At 36.0% G+C, this 21988-nt stretch overlaps 1 long non-coding RNA gene and 1 other non-coding gene across 2 annotated transcripts in view; both read right to left on the reverse strand.

Annotated features, from left to right (window-relative positions):
* Window positions 1-21988, reverse strand: part of LOC139585841 (uncharacterized) — a 145280-nt gene that overhangs the window by 96464 nt on the left and 26828 nt on the right. The window contains exon 2 of the long non-coding RNA XR_011677372.1: window positions 2096-2228. This is a non-coding gene — a long non-coding RNA (uncharacterized lncRNA). The remainder of the gene's footprint in view (window positions 1-2095; window positions 2229-21988) is intronic.
* On the reverse strand, window positions 18068-18138 carry TRNAG-CCC (transfer RNA glycine (anticodon CCC)). Its single transcript has one exon. It is a non-coding gene; the product is annotated as a tRNA-Gly (tRNA).

Raw genomic sequence — 21988 nt, forward strand, 5'->3', positions numbered from 1 at the left:
CAATAGTTCTCACTTATGCTGGTTAAAATATTGTGAGGGTTAATTTGCTCTTAATTATTGTGCATATGGCTTGTTTTTTCAATGGAGAAATAAGCTATCCCTTAAAATTTCTATTAACCTTCACCTTTTACATCCCTTAGAGTTTCACTCAGAGTATTATTACTCTCATGGCACCCAACCTCTAGCTATGCCTATTCCTCATAAGGCAAGGTATGTGACTTCCCTGTGAGCCAATAAAATCAGTGGGATGGTTATTTGGGTAATTCTGCTGGCACTTCCCACAGGACAGCATGTAAGTTGATGTGCAAAGACTACCCAGGAGTGTGGAGGAAGATTCAAACCTCTATCTTGTAACATGGGAGTCCCACAGACCCCTGTAACACCCTGTTGGAAGCCACTGAGTCAACTAATTAAAGACAATTTTATAGCCAGACAATTTGTATCAGTAGTCTGCAATAACATGGTATAGCCTAAAGGGAGCAATGGCTCTCCAGCTTTTTAAAAAATCCTTTATTGTCATATATCTGTAAATGTAATTCTTGTGTTTACATGGATATGCTGTGACAAAGCTATTCAGTAACATTAATATTGATTAGCAGTATTTTTTGAAAGTAAGAGAGGGAAACTACACTGAAAGTATTAGTGCAGCAAGACTTAAGAAATTACTAGAAGAAAACATAACCTAAAAGATGAATAGTAAAATGATAAAAGAGACCCAGTGGATTTTACCTAATACCATGATAACAAACAGCCCCCTGGATCTAAATCAGTTTTTCCCTTCTTCTTAATTCAGCTTTGAGAAGTATATTATCATATTTCTATAACAAACCCTTCTGAAATATGCCATTTTGTAGATTATTTCATTAGTAATACTCTCAATATCTGATGAAACAACATATCATGACTAGCTGTTAGAACCAGACATGGATTTTCTGATATATCATTCCCCAGATGGAAAATGGTTTTCTGTGAAAAATAAAGTACTCATAGGAATACTCTGATTTGATTTGAAATGAAAAAAGATTTAGGTTCAGATAAAAATATTCTGATCAAACATTTGCAGATTAAACAGCAGGTTTTTTAATAATAAATGATAAAAAGCTTATTTTATGATCTATGAAACTTAAAGTAAATTTTTTTTAGAGTATATTCTTCTATTTTAAGTTTCAGGCATTGTGAAAGGAGATGTTGTTCCATTAGATGAATTTCCATATGTCCTTTTATATAGTTGAGAAATTCTCATTTAATTTTAGAAGAAACATTGCTAAGCTTGGTGCAATTCTAAGATACAATGCTAAAGAAATATCAATTTATTACTGTCTTCTTTTCCAGTATCATGCAACAGTCAAATATATCACAGAAAATTTGGAAAAACTATTGGTATGTAAGAGGGTTTTTAACAGAAGTCTAGTGTAAATTAATAGAGTCAGGAAGTTAGGATATTGCACTATTTCAAAGGAAAAAAGAAGACAGCACATTTTTATATGTTAAAGCTTTGAAATTTGTTGATATAATTGATATTTGTTTGAAATATGTTGATATTTAATATGTTTATCAAAATATGTCTGTATCTGCCTCAATTTCTAATTTTCAAAAATACATTATCATATGTCCAATAGCAAATACTAATGAGGACAAATGTTAACATATCAAAAGAGTTTTGGTCATTTAAATTGTCTTGCTCCATCTCCAAAATCCACAGTAATCGCTTTTACAGTTCCTTTAATTGAAAGTACAATAATCACATTAGCAGCAGAAAATAAGCACAAGCAGGCTTGTTTCAAGGTTAAGAAAACAAGGCAAAACATAATCATTCTGAACGTGATCCAACCCTCATTAGGAATTGTTATGTCAAAGAATTCTTATCTGCGTGTTTAATACAGCACATATCAGCATTGAACCAAATGGCAGTGTGATAGTTTGGGGACTGCACTGTCTCTGTAGAACAGGAGCTAATGAGATGCTGTGAGAGCACTTCCAGAGAGCACAGTGATAAAATAGGCCTGTAAGGTATAACTTCCTCATTATACCCCGAGATTGCACCACATTCAGTAGCATGGCTGCTGGTAAATCAAAAGTCACACCTTGTATTTACCTGTGACATTTGCTACCTTCACGTGTCACTGTTCTGTCACTCAGCAATCCCCTCTCCTGTGGGCAGACAGGGTCTAGGAGGTCTGCAAATCAGGAACTCAGTGTTCCAGCCAAATCACACATGATGTGTGCTCCTGCAAGAACCAGACACACAGATGCTTCAGCTTCACATCCCTGTCAGTCCTGATCAAGAATAGATGATTTCCACCCCTCAGTGCACCACAAGAGTCACCTCAAAACTTTTCTTTCTCTCTCCGTATCTGTGCTGAAGACACGAGTTTTTTAATGAAGATTCTTCCCCTATCAGACCATTCTTCAACTCTGTTTCCCTTCATGATGCCAACAACAAGCATCCCTAGTTTTGTCACCAAGTATCTCACCTAATTCAGGGTCAGTTTGTCTCATGACGAGAGATTGTTTTATTTCTTTAGATGTTAAACAGTCCCATCTATTCTCCAGGAGAGAGGGAACTTCTTGCTTGAATAAAGATGTAACTTTCTATCTCTTTCCTATCAAGCTAATTCCAACCTTCTTTCTGTGGCAAAAAGTCATTCCATCTTTTTGTTCTTGCTTACTAGCTTTTACTCACCCTCACAAAACCTGCAAGTAACCACAAAAAGGCCATTTTATTGGACCTTTTCATAGACCTCAGACTGGGATTTTCCATCTCGTTGGTCTTTCCATTTATTACTTCATCATTCTCTTCTGCATAAGGTGTAATGGCTCATTCCTGTCCATCTTAAAAATGAGATAATGAGAATGACTTGTAATTCTGACCTCCAAACTGCACTGCTCTATTTGTGCTGTCACATACCTCTGCACTTCTCCTTAAGCAGAAGGAACTATAACCTAACTTTACACTTTCAGTTTAGAGTTTGTTTTCCTGCTTAAATCTCTTCCTGAATCAACCAAAGCATCTGACAATGCTTTTCCCAGCCTAAAAGATGCAACTCACATTGAGTTCCTCGACGTTTTGTTTTGACCTTAGCCCCAAGTACATACAGCATTACCATATATATGCACGGCCTATAGAGGGAATATCCACTTTTAGTTTCTGTAGTTCAATATACTTGGGACAAGTATTCTATTGTTTTCAACTATTAAGACAGGCAGTTCTCATTTAATATAAAATCTCACTAGAATTTCTAGAAACCCCAGATGAACTCCTGAAATGCTTCCTTTAATCTGTACTCCAGAAGTTGATGTGTTGGGTTTTTTTTATATCCTTCTATCCTTGGGCAGAAATTCTCTGTATATTTTTTATTCCTGCTTTAACCTTTCTCATATTCTCCCATCTAATCTTGGAGATTATTAAATACCATCTGAACATTTTGCTACTTAAACATCACACCACCCATTTTTTTATTTGAAAGAGAAGAAAAATAAATGAAATAATCAAAATATTCTGCTGTACTGTTTTTTAGTCTTTGCTTACGAGTTTCATTTTTAATTTTGTTATAGATAAAGGTGTTTTCTCCCAAGTAATGATACCCTAAAAAAAAAAAGTTATATAACAGAGCTTATGAGGAATGTTTATACCACCTAAAGACATTCCTCCTATCAATCCTTATCCAATGATTCTATTGACATACATAAGTTCCACAGTCTTGAAAAACAGCTTGCATTTTTAGAGAATGGACTAGCTTACCGCATTTAAATATCTGCTTAAATAATAATATTCTGAGACACAGAATTAGCCCATGGCCAATGCTATATCAAGTAACCACAGTTTTATTATTTATTGGGACTGGAAGTCAGAGCTTCACATCATTTGTGCAGTATTTTGGTTTTGCCTCTGTCCATACCTAGTATGGTTGCTTTAATCTGTACAGACTAAGTATGTAAAGTTAAGCAATTTTCAGATGTTTTCACCTGGTACTGATGCTGTTCTCTCAGGGTCTGTATTTCTGTTACTTATAGACAGAATTGTATTTAAAAAAATAAAGAAAATAAACGATTGTCTGCAAGATAACCTAAACTAAAGCCTAGGAGGTAATGTAACTGGCAGCTGCATAATAAAGACTGCATCCCCATGTGCACACAAAAAAAAAAGGAAACTCAGGAAACAAGTTTAAACCTACTTTTTCTAATGTTAAGGCATGGTTATGTAAACTCAATGTTATATTAACACTAAAGTAAAATATGTTTTTAACTTTAAAACAAATGAACAATCAGAGAAAGGGAAGAATTTGGCATGTAACAATGAAGCTAACCACTCAGGAGCCATTTACACCATCAAGAAAGGAACAGCTGGGAGCAATAATAAGCTGTTATCCTTCTTAGTGATTAGACAGAACAGATGTATTTAGGAGTTTTGGAACCTAGTTCTAAATTCTGGAGGTCACAAGTCTCACTGAGGCTCTCCAGAAAAACAAACCCCATCGCAGAAGATTAAAGCATCTAAGACCTCCTCTGAATCTAAAGAGGGGCTTGGGGAGCCATCAGAAATTACCTGGAGTTCTTTGCACTAAAACACCCTTCTAGCCTTCCTAATCTCCAGTATACCCCCATATCTTGTCTCCTGCTGTATTTCCTTTCCTGATGGAGGTGTAGGCACACCATAGAGCAACTGATGTGCGGGTCAATGCAAGCAAAGAGGCTCCTCACACAAACCCTGAATTCACAGGAACTGCTCTTCTTCCTTCTAATTTAATTAGCACCAAACTTCACTGAGATAAATTCAATTCACAATTGAATGAATACATTTTGTCTTCATTCTTAAGTTCAGATATGAAAATGTTTTTGTCTTTCTAAAATGCAAAAGCAATTTTTTAGAAATTATGAGACAGTTTCTAGATGGGATACCTGTGGCATGTAATTTCCTTTGGGTAGCATGTTAGGCTATATTTTACAGTAGAGTTCAGTTCAGTAGTAAATTTTATTGTGGAAAAGTATTTCAAACGACAGTTGTTCTGAAACCATTGTGTCAGTGTTTCTATTTCATTCTAGTGACTATTATTTGGTCTTGTTATTGCATTAATAGTAAGTAATAATAAGTCAAGAAGGTTTTATTCAGAGAAAGATGCTAGGGAGTAACCACTAAGGGATAACAGTGAAGATTGAAAGCAGAAGTAGGGACTCATTTATTTCAAATTTCTCTACCAGCTCAGGATGCCAAAAAAATGGAAATAAAATGCAAGAGTAAATGTAAAAAACAGATATTCAATTATTCCCAGGTTTTCTAAAAAGTCAGTCAGGTTTTATGAAAAGAAGAAAGATCTGTTCAAATAAATAAGAATATTTGATATTGACCTATAGGAGTAACACAAAATGTAACAGGGAATAACTAGTAGAGTAGACCATGTTAATGTAGGTTGATGAAATGCCATCTGATATGGCCTATAACTGAAAATGTTAATAGAAGAATAATAAAGCAGATTAGTCTGAAAGAAATTTTTTTCTGAATATTGTAATCATTAATCTTCACTAATGAAAAACAGTAAGAAAGGAAAAAGCACCAGCAACACCAAACTCTTCCTCTCCTTTCCCCCTTATGCACAGAGTCTGCTCTGTCAATCAGAGGGCAGAACCATGCTGCCAGTTTCCAGCATGCCACACGAAGGAGAAATTCCTGTGTGCTGTGCCTTCTGCATTCAGAGAATGACAAAGAGTAACAGTAGCTATTGGGATGTACAAGGTGGATGGCAGAGGTGGCAGCTGGGGAATTCCTTGACTGTAGACTTCTTCCTGTTATGTAGGATCTCTAAAAGCATGTTCTTGGGAAAAATGCTGGTTTCTTTGTCATCCATTTCAAGTCTAGAAGTTGCAGAATTTGCAAGAAAATTTCTCTATGAAAGAGAGATGAACTTGTTTACTACATTGAAGCAGCAAATTGCTGGAATGAACTTTCAGTTCCACTTTATGTTGACATTATCCATTTCTTCTCTGAGTCTGAATGTAACATGTCACTGATATGAAACCACTGGCTACTGGCTAAAACACTGTGAAAAATGAGGAGATTTTTTCAGTCATGGAGATATGCCTTCAATTCTTAAAGTTCTCTAAGTTCCACTGCATATTGGGTCCCTCTGAATCATTGTGTTTGAACTAAGAGCTGAGAAAAAACATATTCTATCCCACAGATTCATCTAAAAAATATAAATAGATTTTTTTTCCTCCAAGTCAAGAATTTCATGGAATAATTTCTCAAAGATCCTTCAACATCAGCAGCACATAAGTGAAGGAGATCATAGAAAGAAAGCTGAAGTATAATGATGTAAGAATGACTTTTCACTTTTAGTCACCCTGTACAATTCAACCATCTGAGCTGCTTTCTTTTGACATTGTACAGCAGGCTCACCTTTATTCTTGCAGAGCAAGCCTGCTGTGCAATCAGCATATACAGCCCTCCAAGGCTTGCATGGCCTAGAAGGCAGACTGCATTACCCGTCGGATAGAGCCCTCGGAGACTATTTTCAGCCATCATCAGTCACAGTAAGTTCAGGCCCACATTTCTTAAGCCAAGGAAAACACAAAAAGAAGCATTGAATCCTCCATTAGTTAAGGATGCAACTGACCATGAATACTATCAGAATTCTGAAAGCAATTTCAATGACCAAAATTCAGTTTGGTAGACTGACAATTTCTCATTAATAACTTTGATAGGTGTGTTTAAACTACAAACAGTGATCACACAAGAATACTCTCAAATTATTGATGAAAAGTACATCTTTTCTAGAAATAATACTGTAAAATAACCATCTTTCACAATAAAGTAAAATTATTAATTTACTTTTATTAATGTCATTCATTTTCCTTTAAAATTCATGTAATAGATAGGTCTTACCTCAAATCAATGAAGATTTTTCTATATTGTCTATCTGTTTTTGTTTCATGTTCCATAATTAATTTAGTTTTTTACATTCATTCTTTAGGCTTTCCATAGTGTGATAATTTTTAGCAATTTAGCTAGGAATTTAAAAAATAACCAACCAACCTACCAACGCCATCACCAGCAACAAAACCCATACCATGTAAATTAGGCAAGACTAGATTTCCAAGTACTGTGTTTTGAGCACATGCATATATGTGTAAAAATTCATGACACTATATACTCAAAGAAAGGGAAAATTTTTCAGAGAAGGCACTTAAAGCACTCAGTGCAACTGGCAAAATTGCATTTATGTAAGAGAATAGCTTAACAAATCTAGTTAGGGTTCTCCAGCTTGTTGCATAGTTCTTGTAGTATATATACACAGATTTTATTGTGACACTTGTATTTTTGCAATTGCCTATGTTGTATGTGGATTTATGCATATTTGTAGGCCATTATTTTCAAAAAATACGTGCCCCTTTTACTTTTATTCCTTTATATGAAATTTTTGTTATTAAGCCCTGGCTTGCACAGCAAAATCTTTTCTAATGACAGCAAAAAGTAACAATATTTGCATGTGATCCAAGTGTGGGACTATTTATTTCAGTGTGTGCAGAGTCTGTATCAAGCTTTCAATGCTAGACTATTCAAGTACTTACAAATTTTAATGCTGTTTTAGGCTGATACCTAAACCACTTCTCTTTCAGGAAAAATCAGTATTTTGTTGCCATTGCCCAGAGCATTTTTCATTTAGTTGCCTAAATAGAGAGTTGCCTTCTTTCAGATGTCAAGTTTTTCATAACATTTTTGTCCTTACTCCACAGACAGTGGAGGATTAAAGCACAGAGAATGAGTCCTTTCCTCAGCTGCAACTTGAAGTGATGCTGACATTAAGCTGCTGAAAACCTTTAAATTATAAAGTGTTTTCACTAAACTTCCTGCTCTGTGGAAGAGAGGTTAAATTGCACTGTCTTTCTTGTACCAAATGTGACAGATGGTCACAGGACCCAAAAAATGTGAGCCTTCACAACACAAGCAAACTCTGCTTTCAAGAGCAAGAGTATCTGGCAAACAAAGCTGCAGCTTCCCCACAATGAACAAGGTAAACATAAAGCACTGTAGCAGTTCAGCAGTAATAAACAGGTGGGAGTCTTCTATTTGGGTGATACTTGTGAAGTGGTCTTGCTGCATTAGATTTTGTAACCCAGACTAATGGGCTGTAAGCAGCCATCTAAATGGGTTAAATTAAGAGGGAGGAAAATACCTTTTGATTATCCTTATATATACACATAAATACACATATAAGTTAAGTGCACACATGTAAAAATACCAGATATCAAGACCTCATCAGTAGGCAAAGACTACTTCATAGTATTTTAAGATCAGTATTTTTAAAATTTCTTCTTTAGTCACTGTCCCACTTTTTTTGGAGCAGTAGTATCATGCGTAGTCTAAGGATATTTTTCCTTATGAAAGGAATACCTAAAAGGTAGCTATAAAAAAAAAACCCAAACGAGGAATCAAAACTTTTGTAACAGATGTTGGTACAGATATATGAAGTTGTGCAAGGAAGCCAGATTTTTAAGACTTTCAAACTTTGTAAATGTGTAATAAGTATCTGTAAAGGATTAGATGAAAAGGTCAGGTTTCTTGAAGAAACATAGAATCATGGGAAAGAAAATGAAGGTATAATAATTGATGTGAATTCCTGTGTAACTGAACTGCCAATAGGGAGTCTCAAATCCCTGAGGAAAAGTTTTAGGCTCGGTACCAGAACAGCCTGATGCAAAGGTGATGCCCTGTCATACACAGGATTTCTGTATGATCTGTCCTGGCCTTAGACTTTGCAAACCTGAGATGATTCATATACTGTGTCCAGGTATAAACATGCACACAAACATGCCATGCCATGTTTTGTACCAAAGACTCAGGTTCATGTTTGAGCTCTGTTGAAACAAAAACTGTCAATGAAGAAGAATTTAGCATCTTTGACTTCCTGCGTTTTTCTCAGGACTTCTTAACCAGGGCAAGCAAAACCTGAAAGTGTTGGCTTCTGAACATACAGAATGCTAGCCATTGAATCAGTGCAACCTGGTACCTATTATAGAAAAGAGAATTCACCCTCAGCTTTTGGAATAAACAAACAAGAATGGTGAGACACTCTACAGTCCGTGATCCAAATATCAATTGACTGAATATCTGCACTTAATGGCTTGCTGAAGTGGATAACAGTCCAGTGTCCTGCCTAAGCTGAACAAGTCCCTTGGCACTTGGTGATTCAGTTGTTCAATACATGCACAATAGTCTTCATTCCTGCTAGTTGCTGAACAAGACCACTTGTGTTTTATGAGGTAGAATTCACATGCTGTTAACAAGGTATTTGGCTTTTTGACATTTAAATGTCAGCTGACCAAACTAAGTTCCTCCAAATTCAATGGTATGATGCAGTAGCCTCCTCCTTGTGATTCAGCTTGACTTAAAATAGGCAAATTATGAAGCACTGGGTGAATTGCTTGGTCAGTTAAAATCTGGAGAGTCTACATTGCACCTGTAAGGAAAATCCTATAAAATCATAGCCATTCCTTCCATAACATCATGTAAGCTACACACTGGCTTTAATGAGACAATGCCTTAATCACAGAAGAGCAATAATATCTCTGAATACAATTTCAAAAAACTTCTTCTGAAAAACCAAAGAGCCTGATTAGAGGAATCATATAATATAATCCTGCACAACTAGTGGTAAGAGTTATTGTTAAAAAAAGACAGCCCCTTTTATAAAACTTTAATTTCTACAATCAAGGAATTGTATCAGGCTCTAAAAACGTAATGTTTATGGTATCCAAGTGCTGTTACCAGTTCAGAGCTCTACAAATCTCATAAAATAGACTTTGTACATTACTTTATTCCACTTAGCAGCCCTGCGTTCCTCCAGAACACAAACTCAAATATTACTCAAGTAAATAATGGATGCAGTTATTTAAAGTTACTAGGAGAGGCAGCATTAAAAACAACAATAAAAAAAGGTATAGGAAATAAATTCCCTGAAAAACAGTGTACAATTACTGCTTATCTTCATGCTGACTCATCAGTCATTTCCACATGTTCTACGATCTACTGGTAAACCTGCAGTTTGGTAGAGCATCACCTTTAACAGAGAGGGATATATAAACTTCCTCTTCCCTGTCAAATTTAGAAACCTGTGTGAATCAATGAACTTCACCATGCTTAATTTAGGATTCTGTGATATATAAGAAGTCTTGGAATTTTCCCATAGAAATTACAGGGTTCCTAAAAGCTATTCTGAACAACATGAAAGCTTTTATTGTTTTATATATGTATGTACATGATTCATCTTTGGTGCTGTAATATTTAACAAGTTTATACAAGATGGAAATAAAAGAGTAATAAAAATTAACAGAATCTTAGGGAAAAAAATGGTTGTTTCTTCTAATAACATGTTTATATAAAGCACAATGTTCAGTAATGAAATTCAGTAATTCACTTTTGTGGATTATAGTTTAGCAAGTGATACAGCAGATACGAGCCATCATTTACAAGAAGATGCCATCTGCTGAGCAAACATGCAATCAGCAGGCACTTCCTATTACACTGGAATCTTTTTTGTCCTTTATTGATTTTCTCCCTTGCATTTCTAAAGCCCCTCAAGCAATCTGAGCCAGTGCAGCAAATGAAGAAAGCAAAGGACTTCTCAATGACCCCAATATCAATTCTGCTTTGTGCTTCATGCTGTCTCAAGGCTATGGACCTCATAGGTTAGTTCAAAAGAGACAGAAAATAGTACATAAAGTGTGTGTATGTATATAGTTCCAAGGCAACTCTGCAGAAATTACAGCCTAACCTATGAGATTAAACACACTTCAAAAAAGCATTACAATATTAAACATACTTCAATGCAAGCATTAAATTATTCACCCCTGCACCATTTAATTGTTGCTTCATAATACTTCTCTTTTTTTACTCCACTTATTCAGTTTGCTTCTGCTCTTTATCTACCTCATGTACACTCTGATCCAAATAGGAGACCCTCTGAAAAATGTATGCATAAATAGATGTGTTAGTATTCAAAAGTTATTGTCCTACATCTATAGATGTCAGAAAAAAGCATTAGTCATTAAATACTTTCACATTTACCATTCCTCTTTTGGTTTTCCCTTCCATACTTATTTTTGCATCATGTAGGTTTATATACTGCATGCTTTGAATGATAAAGTCTGTTTTAAAATAGAAAATACCTCCGCTGCTTTATAAAACATTTTTCATCTTGCAGAAAAACAAATTAAATAAAGTTCTGAAGTCGAAATATATATTTGAAACAGCTTCCATGGAGCAAAATAGAAGTTTATTAATTGTTATCACTGCCTCATGCAAAATACACCTAAGGACAGCTAACAAGAAGAGGAAGGAAAAAAAAAATATATTACAATATCTCATGTTTCTCTTTTTCATTAATCCAGTTTATTATTAATTGGCATCTCAAGAAAAACGGTTCTTGTCTATTGTGTAATTTCATTTGCATCATTAACACGAGCACCAAATATTAAATGGAAGAAACTATGATTAATACATGTAGTAAGGAAAATTTTGCATTAATAAATATGCTTAAATGAATTGCATAATATTTATACTATTCAAAGTTTAAAATTCCATGTAGAAATATAAAAAATATTAAAATAGGTATTCATATTTCCATTCTGAAAAGCTTTATACAAGGAGAAAGTTCTCCCTGGAAATTACCACTATCTTTTGGAAATCATTTGCATACAAATTTGCTTGTGCAAACTCTCTCCAAGTTTTTAACACAGAATCAAATACACAGGTGTAGACCATGATGTATAACTCTTACCACACCTCTCTAGGTTTCCACAAAACTAATGATGTGATCTTTGTCACATTGTTTCTACTTTGTTTCAGTTGGGGAAGGGCTAACAACATTAGTCACTGCCATTAATGCCTTGTTTTGAAAATACTATTAGGTATTAGAAGAATCTTCTTTTTTTTTTTTTAATTTTTCAATTTGACGTATTAAGTCTGAATTAAAAATAAACTACCACATAATCCATTATCTGAACTCAAACCATTCAACATCCCCCATCTCTCATCCAAAAGTGGGGAAGTATTGCTGCATGCAGATTATGCCAAGAGCCCTTCAATAGAGTAACACTAAAAACCTGAAGATGATATTCCATGACAAGCTGTGTACTGGCAGCTGGATAACAGAACTATGAATCTACAGACTGATTCTGAAAAAAACCACCCTCCCTGCTGATACAGCAGAAATTGTTGTGTCTGGGCTTTGAGAAAAAATAAAAAATATTGTATCTAAACTCAATAGGCTCAATAGACACTGATACTTCAATGTTCTCTAACAAGTACATGGCTCACAGAAAACTCCTTGTCTTAATTAATAGCTAGTTTTTCTACTCTGCTTCACTTATGACATAAGACTGAAAACAAATTAAATTTTTCCCACATTTCCTGTTGCTTTCAGAGCCAATTCACAAAAGAAGAAAAGGAACAAGCACCTGCCTAAGAAAAAGACTTTCCAAAAGTCTAAAGATCAAAGTCTAAAGTGTTGAGGTTTTTAACAATGACAAAAAAAAATGCTAGTGACTGGTCTGGACTCTACTACTCTTACTTCATGGCTGTCTTGAAATGGATCTTCCATTCTAAATCAGCTACTTGTCTCTCAGTACCTTCAATGCTCTTCCTATCTTCATAGATTCATAGAATGTTAATGGACCTTAAGGATCACCTAGTCCCAACCTTCTATTTTCAAAATATAGTGGTTAGTGCTAAACATATCCTTTTTCAGTTTTAAATCATGGTCTACAAACATAGTTAGGCTTACTGCGAATCTTCCAAGCAGGAAAGACAGCATAATTTCTGAATTCCTGTAGAATGGCACAATATTAGGTAAAGGTACAGATGTGACAATCTGGTTAGCAGATGGAATGGACAAGCTTCCCAGAAAATCACTAACATTTCTTGGTCTCTGCTGCATTAGAAGATCCCCTTTGGCTGTCTCGGAATAGAGTTTTATCTAAACTGCTCTGCACTTTGACCATCACTAGTAAATGACAGCTTTTGTACTTTCCACAGCCTTTGACATCATTATTAAATTCAGTTCTAATAGGAAGCAAAAGCCTCTTGACAGCAAGGATATGAATGTTGCCTAACACAGAGAAATAAGGCTTTGGAAGAAAAATAGAAGAAAAAGGTTTAGTTGAAACAGATCTTAAAAGCCACCCCAAAAGAAGTACAACATGCATCTCAAGGACTCTTTATCATGACAAAACATGAACTACAATTAAAAAAAAAATAAAAATCTTGAGAACAAAATTTACTTCTGATTAGGAAAGTGTTCTCTATTTTTTGTCTGTAAAAGGAAAAACAATGGGCTGAAAATGCCACTAAGGATCTAGCTCAATAATCCAGTGAAGACAAAGGAGCCTTTTAGTTTCAACGAGTAATCAAAAAGAATAAGTATTGAATAAAAAAGGGAGGAAGATATTTGGAATCAAACCTATCATGTTGTGTCAGTCAGGCATAGAAATGTTCCTTTCAGCCTTCTCTAAAGCAAAGCCTGAGAATCAGAGGGAAGTTGTGCATCAATCACAAATAGGTGTGATGGAGACCTTGTGCTTCACATGGCTTAGAAGAGGAACATTCAACACTTTCTGCTAATGTCTTGGACAAACAGGAATTTCAGGATCTCTCTTAGGGCTTATCTTTCTATAAATGGGACGTGTAGATATCAGATTCTAGTCTGAGTTCTTGCACAGTTCAAAGTCACAGAATGGAAGAGAACATGTTTTGTAATGAAAGCAAATGGAGATCGTCACAGTTTAGAAGAAAATAAAAAAAGGTTCAGGCTTCTCTCCAAAAATAGGGAGAATAAAAATCTTAGAAGGATTTCTGGTCACCACAGTAGATCCAACATTCTTTTCTAATGCAAAATAGCTTTTGACAGCTCTCAGAGTAAATCTCTCCTATCTGAGACTGCTGCAAAAGGATCCAAATGGGGTTCTGACTCAAGGACTTATAGTAAAAGACTGAAATGCCTCCTTCCAGTTTTGTCTTGCTCTTCTGATCCCATAAGATGTTGGAATCTATCAGAGCATTCACAGAATGGCTGTATTCATTTCAGGATGAGCAGGAAGGAACAATGGAGCCAAAAAATCCTTTATTACATAATGTTAAGTGTGGGAGAATTAATAGTAAATATATTTCTTCCAGAGGAATTATAGGTCTCCTTTATAGGAAGAAAAAGCTGATGAATCTCAATGGCAGTCACCTACCAACTGTGAGAAAGCTCTCAGGATGCCTTACACACTGGTGTGCTAACAATGCATCAGAGGAGATTTTTTCCAGCCATTAGAAAGAGTTTGGATGAGAAGAATGTATTTAATTTTACTGTTTATCTGGTATCAAATTTTATATAAGAAAAAGGCCATGTTTTTATGTTGTGCAAGAGTTCTGTATGCAGCCAGTGTTGGCTTAAGGTCTGAACAGCCACTGTCATTGCATCCTCCTCATCTTCCTCATAGGACAAGCACAAAAATAGCAGCTGGAAATCTATTGCCTGCCCACAGCTTGTTACTGGGCAGTCACCACTGCAGACACAGTCAGTTCAGCAGCTGCTGATTTTTCCATGTGTGTTGGGTTTGCATGGTAAGCTTCTGGTAACAACGGGACTACAGAATCACAGAATGAACTGAGAATATAGGAGAACAACAGCTCAGTAAACATCAAGGTCAATGGAGAAGGAGGTGGAGAAGGTACTCCAGGTGATGGAGCAGAAATTCCCCTACAGCCCATGGAGGTTCATGTTGGATCAAATATACATCCACAGCCTATGAAGAACCCCATGTTGGAGCAGATATACATCCACAGCCTGTGGAGAACCCCGTGTTGGAGCAGGTGGATGCCTGAGAGGAGGCTGTGAACCTGTGGGAATCCTGCACTGGAACAGACTGCATGAAGGACCTGTGGAACTGTGGAGAAAGGAGCCCACAACAGACCAGGTTTGCTGGCAGGACTCTAATTCTGTGAAGAACCCATCCTGGAGCAGTCTGCTCCTGAAGGACTGCATCCTGTGGAAAGGACCCATGCTGCCCATGCTGGAACAGTTTGTGAAGAGCTGAAGCCCGTGGTAAGGACCCATACAGGACAATTTCATGGACAACTGTCTCACAGATTCCTGTGGAACATTGTCTACGCTGGAACAGGGGAAGAATGTGAGGAGTCCTCCCACTGAGGAGGAAGTAGCATCAGAGAAAACATGTGATGAACTGACCACCAATTCCTCATCCCCCTGTGCCACTCTGGGGAAGGAGATAAAGAAAACTGTAAGTCAATCATATGCCCAGGAAGAAGGAAGGGGTGGGGAGAAGGTGTTTTTAAGATTTATTTTATTTTATTTCTTGATGTCCTGTTAGGGATTATGTTGTAAATAAATTCACCTGATATCTCCTTGTTCAGTCTGTTTTGCCTGTGATGGTGTTAAGTGAGGGGTCTCTCCCAGTCCTTATCTCAACTCATGAACCCATTGCTATATTTTCTCTCCCCTGTCCAACTGAGAAGGGAAGTGAGAAGCTTGGTGGGCACTTGGCATGCAGCCAGAGTCAACACAGTACACTTGCAAAGACAGCTTAAAAAACAACAAAATCCAAAAAGTAACACTGTAGTCATAATAAAACTTAAAAAATAAAAGAAAAAAAAGAGGTTTTATCACAATTATTATTTAATTAATTGAATTCAATTAAAGTTTATTAAAAACTTTATGGTCCAACATCTAAAAATAAAATACTTGCAAGGCAAAGAGAGATTACTTACAGGTACAATATTAGAGGCTTAAAGGACATGTGAGCCAATCATTGACAGACTTTTTGGAAATATCAAAAAAACCCCCAGTGTCGCTAACAGAAGGGGAACTTTTAGTAGCAAGACAAAAGGTTGAAGATATGTCTAAAAGAGGAAAACAGAAAACATCCTGATCTTTGCTTATTTAAATATAAAAAAGCAATCAGGAAAGGTGAGCAAGAGTATTTGGAAAACCTGCAAGAGACATAAACCAAGTACTTTTTCAAACACAGGAAGTCTGCTAGAGACAAAGTAAGGTAAACAGATGATCACCAGGACTTAGAGACACTTATCATGAACACTCAGAAAACAAAGCATGATAGAGGGAAAAAAGAACCCAAATTCCAAAACAGAAAAAATCTGCAAAGTCCTAAGAAGCAATCTCATATTATTGAATTATTATTGAATAACTCATTAATTATTGAATTGCTATTAAAAAAAAAAAGAATTTGCTTCCAAATGGAAAACTTGATGCACAGGATGACCAGGCAGCAGTGCCTCAAAGTTCATCCATTTTCTGAAGGATTCAATTAGAATGTGAGAAGGGATATATGGGTGATAGAGACCACTTGGACTCCTAAGAAGTATTTGATAAATACATTTTAATAAAAGGATGTAAGACAGCAAATAAGCAGGGGCTTTATCTGAATCACCTCTAAAATCCTAATTTCTAAGACTAATAACTAACAGTCCTTAGATACTTAAACCGTAAAATTCCCCCAGCTGTCCAGTGGAACATTCATTTGAGTAAATATTTCAGCACACAGCAGTGGCCTCCAAATTGACCTTGTGCCACTGAGCACCACCCTCTGGTCTTGGCCGTTCAGGTAATTTTCAGTGCACCTCACTGTCTGCTCATCTAGCCCTTGGATCAATAGCTTGTCTGTGAGGATCTTAATGGGAGACAGCGTAAGCCCAGGCAGACAAAATCCACTGCGCTCCCCTTGCCTACCAGGCCAGTCACTTCTGTTTGATAACTGGTCCAGCATGACATTTCTTTGGTGAATCCATGCATGCTACTCTTGATGACTTTCTTGCCTTTGTGAAACATGCCTGGAAAATGTTTTGCAGGATTAGCTGCTCCATCATTTTCTGTGGATTAAAGCAAGGCTGACTAGCCTGTAGATCCCTGATTTCTCCTTCTTGCCTTTCTTGAACACAGGGGTGACATTTTCCTTCCTCCAGTCCAGAAGCACTTCTGCCAGTCATAATCTTCCTCAGGACTCCTGGGAGCATCCCATCAAGGCCCACGGATTTATGAATGTCCAGTTTGAATAAGTACTACCTGATCTACCCACAAAGGGTATGCATTTCTTTCTCCAGCCTTTCCCCTTGGTCTCTGGGACCCAGGATTCCTGAAGGCTGTTTTTTTTGCAGAACAGACTGGAGAAAAGAAGGAATTCAGCACTGCAGCATTTTTCTGTGCCATCAGGTTCCCTGCCCCAATCAGCAATGGGCTCACATTTTCCATAGTCCTCCTTTTGTGATGTCTGCACTTACAGAAGTCCTTCTTGTTGTCTTTGATATCTCTTGCCTGATTCAATTCCATTTTGGCTCCAACTTTTCCAACTGCATCCCTGCATGCTCATACAATGCTGCTGTATTTCTCCTAGGTTGCCAGTCCCTGATTCCACTTTCTATATTCCACCTTCTATATTCTTCCTTTTTGCATCTGAGTTTTGCCTGGAGCTCCTTGTTCAGCCATGCAAGCCTCCTGGCATTTTTGCCTGACTTCCTACTCATTGGAATGGACAGCTCTTGTGTTTGAAGAAGATGATATTTGAATACTAAACAGCTTTTTTTGGCCCTTCTTCCCAAATATAATATAAAACTATCAATTTTGGATGAGAAAAAAGTGTAAAGGACAGCTCTTATATCTGAAAGTGTTAAATTGGTCAAAGACTCTCAGTTAATCTCTTTTATGATGAATGGCCATGTATAGGGTATTTCATACCAGTGCAGTGGTATGTTAGTTATATGGCTGATAACTTCAAGCTACAAGTAAGTTACTATTTCCAGAATTCTTAGGTCACATAAAAAAATTTATTTGCATAAAAGCAAACTTTAAGTAGAAGTGAACTCTTTAATAGAAGCAACCTAAAAATACCTCTCTACACCGTTGCATTACACAGAAAAAGCCCACAGCAACTCAGTCGCCCTGCCTAAAATTCAAGCAACAAAACACACAAAATAAAAGACAAAATATATTGCCAAAACACACCCCTCTCAAACTACACCAAACCTGTGGCATAGGCTGGGGGTTGGGAATTTCAATGCACCAGCTGGGAATTGAACCCAGGTCACAAGAATGGGAATCTTGCATGATACCACTACACCACTAGTGCTTCCCTGCAGTGGTTCCTTATTGAGTCTTATTACACTCTAATCCCAAGGGATCTACTAGCAAGAACATCAGATACCCTGCCTCAGAGGCAAGTCATAATAAGGACTATGCAGGAAAAAGAGTTTTCTACCTGAAAAACATCACCTGAAGAACATAACACATATCCTAAAATACTGACAAGAGGTCACTGGACAACTAACTACTCCCTTTTCCTAGGGAAGTTTTGAAAGAGTAAGAATGGAAAAGCCTAAAAAAGTCTTCTGTTTGTTTCTCACAATATATATAAATAGTCAATCTTCTTTTGGTGAAGGCAAAGCTAAACAGCTTCACAGATTCCTTCCAAAATGTCTATGGTTATAAAAGGACTTAAATTTCAAAACAGTAAAGCCAAGACAGTAAATTGTCTCAACAGTGCAGAGTAAGCAGATGTGTGCTGAAGCTGGAAAAAAATGAAAGGAACCAAACAATAATTGTTCCATTCTGACTGCCAATACCTTTCATGTGGAGCAAAATTTTTTTCATGAATACATGGCTACCCATGACTCTGGAAGTCAAAGCACTTTAGGATGCAAGAAAAACATAAATATTCCAGGCAGAAAACCAAATGGACTGCAGCTGAAAGAAGTTCTTTGGTGCAATGTGTTCCATGGTCCACTTCATGTACAGGTGTTGAAACTTTTATCACAGCTTCTGCAGCTTACTCAGGAACTCTGCCCCATTTGAGAAGCAATACTAAGTGTTTAATTTTTGAAATTAATTTATTTATTATTAATTTTAATTAATTAATTAATTAGAATATTTTCCAAATAGTTCATGCATTTAGCAGCTGTACATAGCATGAAGACCTGAGATTTCCTGGTCAAATAATACCTGTAAGATGCGTTCAGTCTTCATGGAAATTGAGTTAATATCAGGTTAAATGCACTGCTTTTCCTCAGCTCCTTTCATTCAAGATATCTAACATAATTTGAAGGAAAGGTAACACAAAGGAAGTAATTAGTGGAAGACCAAAAATTTAAAGGTTTCTGAGCAGAACCAAATATTCTGCCTCTCTCATAGCACTGAATGGCAACTCCCCAACTATATTTATTTACAACCTTTGTTTAAAACAAATTTCTTATTCAGTAAATAACTCCAGAAAAGATAAAAGGAGACTTTCAAATAAACAGACCTATAAACAACCCTCTTTCTTTGTCCTTGCACTCAGTAACACATAGGACAAATGGACATAACTTCTAATTTTTAGGAGAGATTAGCAATTGCTTTCTTCCTAAAGATCAAATATATCAGGTGCCAGGTTGGTGGTTTTTAAAGTAAAATTGAGAAAATGGAGGGGTGCAATAAAACAGCATTCCAGAAAGTCCATGTAAGCGTTAACTTACATTGTCATAAGAAAGTAATAAACAGAAATCTGGGATTGTATTAGAAGCAAAATCCTGTTTTTACACTAAAGCAAAATGTAGAAAGCATTTCTTCTGAATTGAATATTACATTTAGCCTACACTCATTATTTCCTGTGACTAGATTAAATGGCACAGACTATCTGAGGAGATATTTCCTTCTCAAAGGATGGTTTCAGATCATGCTTTGAAGACATCCATAGAGCTCCTGAAATCCCTCATTACTGGAAATTTCTTCATAATTTGTCATTCTCTGGGACTTGAATCTGAACTTTCACATGCACTTCCTGAATTCCCAAACATGTGGAAGGACAATGACCAGGACACACTCAGAGCACTACCAATTATATGTGGCATAGAAAATACTCCAAGGATTTCTCTTGTGAATGGCCCCAGTCTTTCTATGATCTCTGTAAAGATTTAGTGTACAACATGGTCTCAGTGCTTCTCAAATCTGCTTTCTGACAACTCACCTCTCAATCCTGATTTTTTCTGTTTGTCTCTACAAATTCTTACAAGCATGAGTTTCCTCTTTTAGCTTATCAGTTAATACTTCCAAAACAGGTAAGATCTCTCCCCATTATTACATGTATGATTAAATAAAAATTCTGTCAATCAAGAAAGATATCAATGAAATTGAAAAGAATACATTTGGAAAGCTGTCACTAATTTCAAAATATTCTAATAATCCCAATAAGTAGTTCCATCAACATCAGAACTAATGAAGCCTGGTTTATTACTCATTTGTGTCCCATCATTGATTTACATTGGTGTGTTAAGGTATGAGCTCTGACTTGAGTCATTAATAAGGACTCTGCACATAACTCCTCCTTTCTTTCATCTTTTGATCCCCTCTCTTTTCCCACACCTCTTATATGGCATTTTTGGCATCTAGTAAGGAGTGTTTTCATGCTGACAGGATGTATTTATTCAACTCAGTCATCAATTTCTAAAAGAACTTTAAGAATCTAATTATTTTCAAGAACTTTTTTTCAGATGACTTTGTTGCAACCAGACAATAAAATCCAAAGTTTCTGGGGGGATAAAGACAATAACCTGAATACTAAAGATAAATAAAGCCAGCATACAATTGGACTTCAAAAGAAGAAGGAACTAAAAACATGTGATTTTTTTTCTGCACTGAGAATATTATGTACAGTATTGTTTAAAGTATAGATATTTGTAATCAATAAGCTGAAGAGCTACAAAATATATGTGCATATCTTAAAAGAATTCATGGAAAATAGAGAAAAATAGTATTATTTCAGATTCTATGTTTATAACCATCACAAATAAAAAAAAAATAAAATCTTTTACCAAAATGTTTTGGGGACTGAGGTTTCTGTTAACAAAAAAAATTTCAGAATCTTCCTCATTTTCAAGGTACGTATTTTCTTTTTGCATAATTTTAGCTTTTTTTATTTCAAGTAAAATCAAAAACGTTAGCTGATAAGTTTCAGCCTGAAACAATTTGAAATTGTTGAAATGTGATTTTGTGGACAGACTTACAATAAAAGTAAGGTTCATTTTGTAGGCATGTTTCAAGTGAAAAAAAAAATTGTTTTTCTCCTATATTTATACTGCTGGCATTACCTATTTTTGCACAAACTGTCTATTTTTTACCCTCATGTTCTTAATTTTTATATTTCAAACTCCCCAATGCTTCATTAATATTTAGAATCCTTTGATTTATGGCTAGTAGATTGCTTTCTTGATGGATTTCTAATGAACATTAAACCATTAAGACACCTTAACATAAGCTGAAATTATTTCAGGCCAACACAGTAGACATCAGTATGCAAGTATTTTTAATTAATTTACATTAAAAAAAGAAAAGAAGGTACCGATTCTTCCACAGTTTTTATCATTTAAGAAGCAGCATCTGATAATTTTACACTCTCATCTCCTTGGGCTGTTATTTTGTTATCCAAATATTCTATACAAAAAAATATTTTGTAAAGCAAGCAGCACAAATTTCTCATGTTTCTTTGTGATAATAAACAATATTTTAATTAAAAAAATAAAATAAAGACTATTAAAGAGTAATTAGGGATGTTTTATGCTATTGTGAGCATTAGTGTATTGCCCTTGCAGGATATCCTAGCAGAATCTTTAGGCTTCAAGTCTCAGTGAGAGCACAATCACTGCCTGCTAATTCACATATGACATACATGGTATAACTAAGCAGAATACCTCAAGTTTTTCTCAGCCTTAAGATTTTTCTTAATATCTCAATACCTCTCTTCATTCAATTCATAGAGTCACAGAATGGTTTGGGTTGGGAGGAACCCTGAAGATCCTCTGGTTCCAGCCCCTTGGCCACAGAAAGGGACACCTTGCACTGGATCAGGTGGCTCAGGGCCCCATCCAGCCTGGCCTTGAACACTCTCATGGATGGAGAATCCATAACTTCTCTGCTCACATCAATGATCAATCACTAGAGCTAAAGGA

Source organism: Agelaius tricolor, unplaced genomic scaffold (assembly GCF_023055355.1).
Source record: "Agelaius tricolor isolate 1412-34295 unplaced genomic scaffold, bAgeTri1.0.p SCAF_2, whole genome shotgun sequence".
Classification (NCBI taxonomy): Eukaryota; Metazoa; Chordata; class Aves; order Passeriformes; family Icteridae; genus Agelaius; species Agelaius tricolor.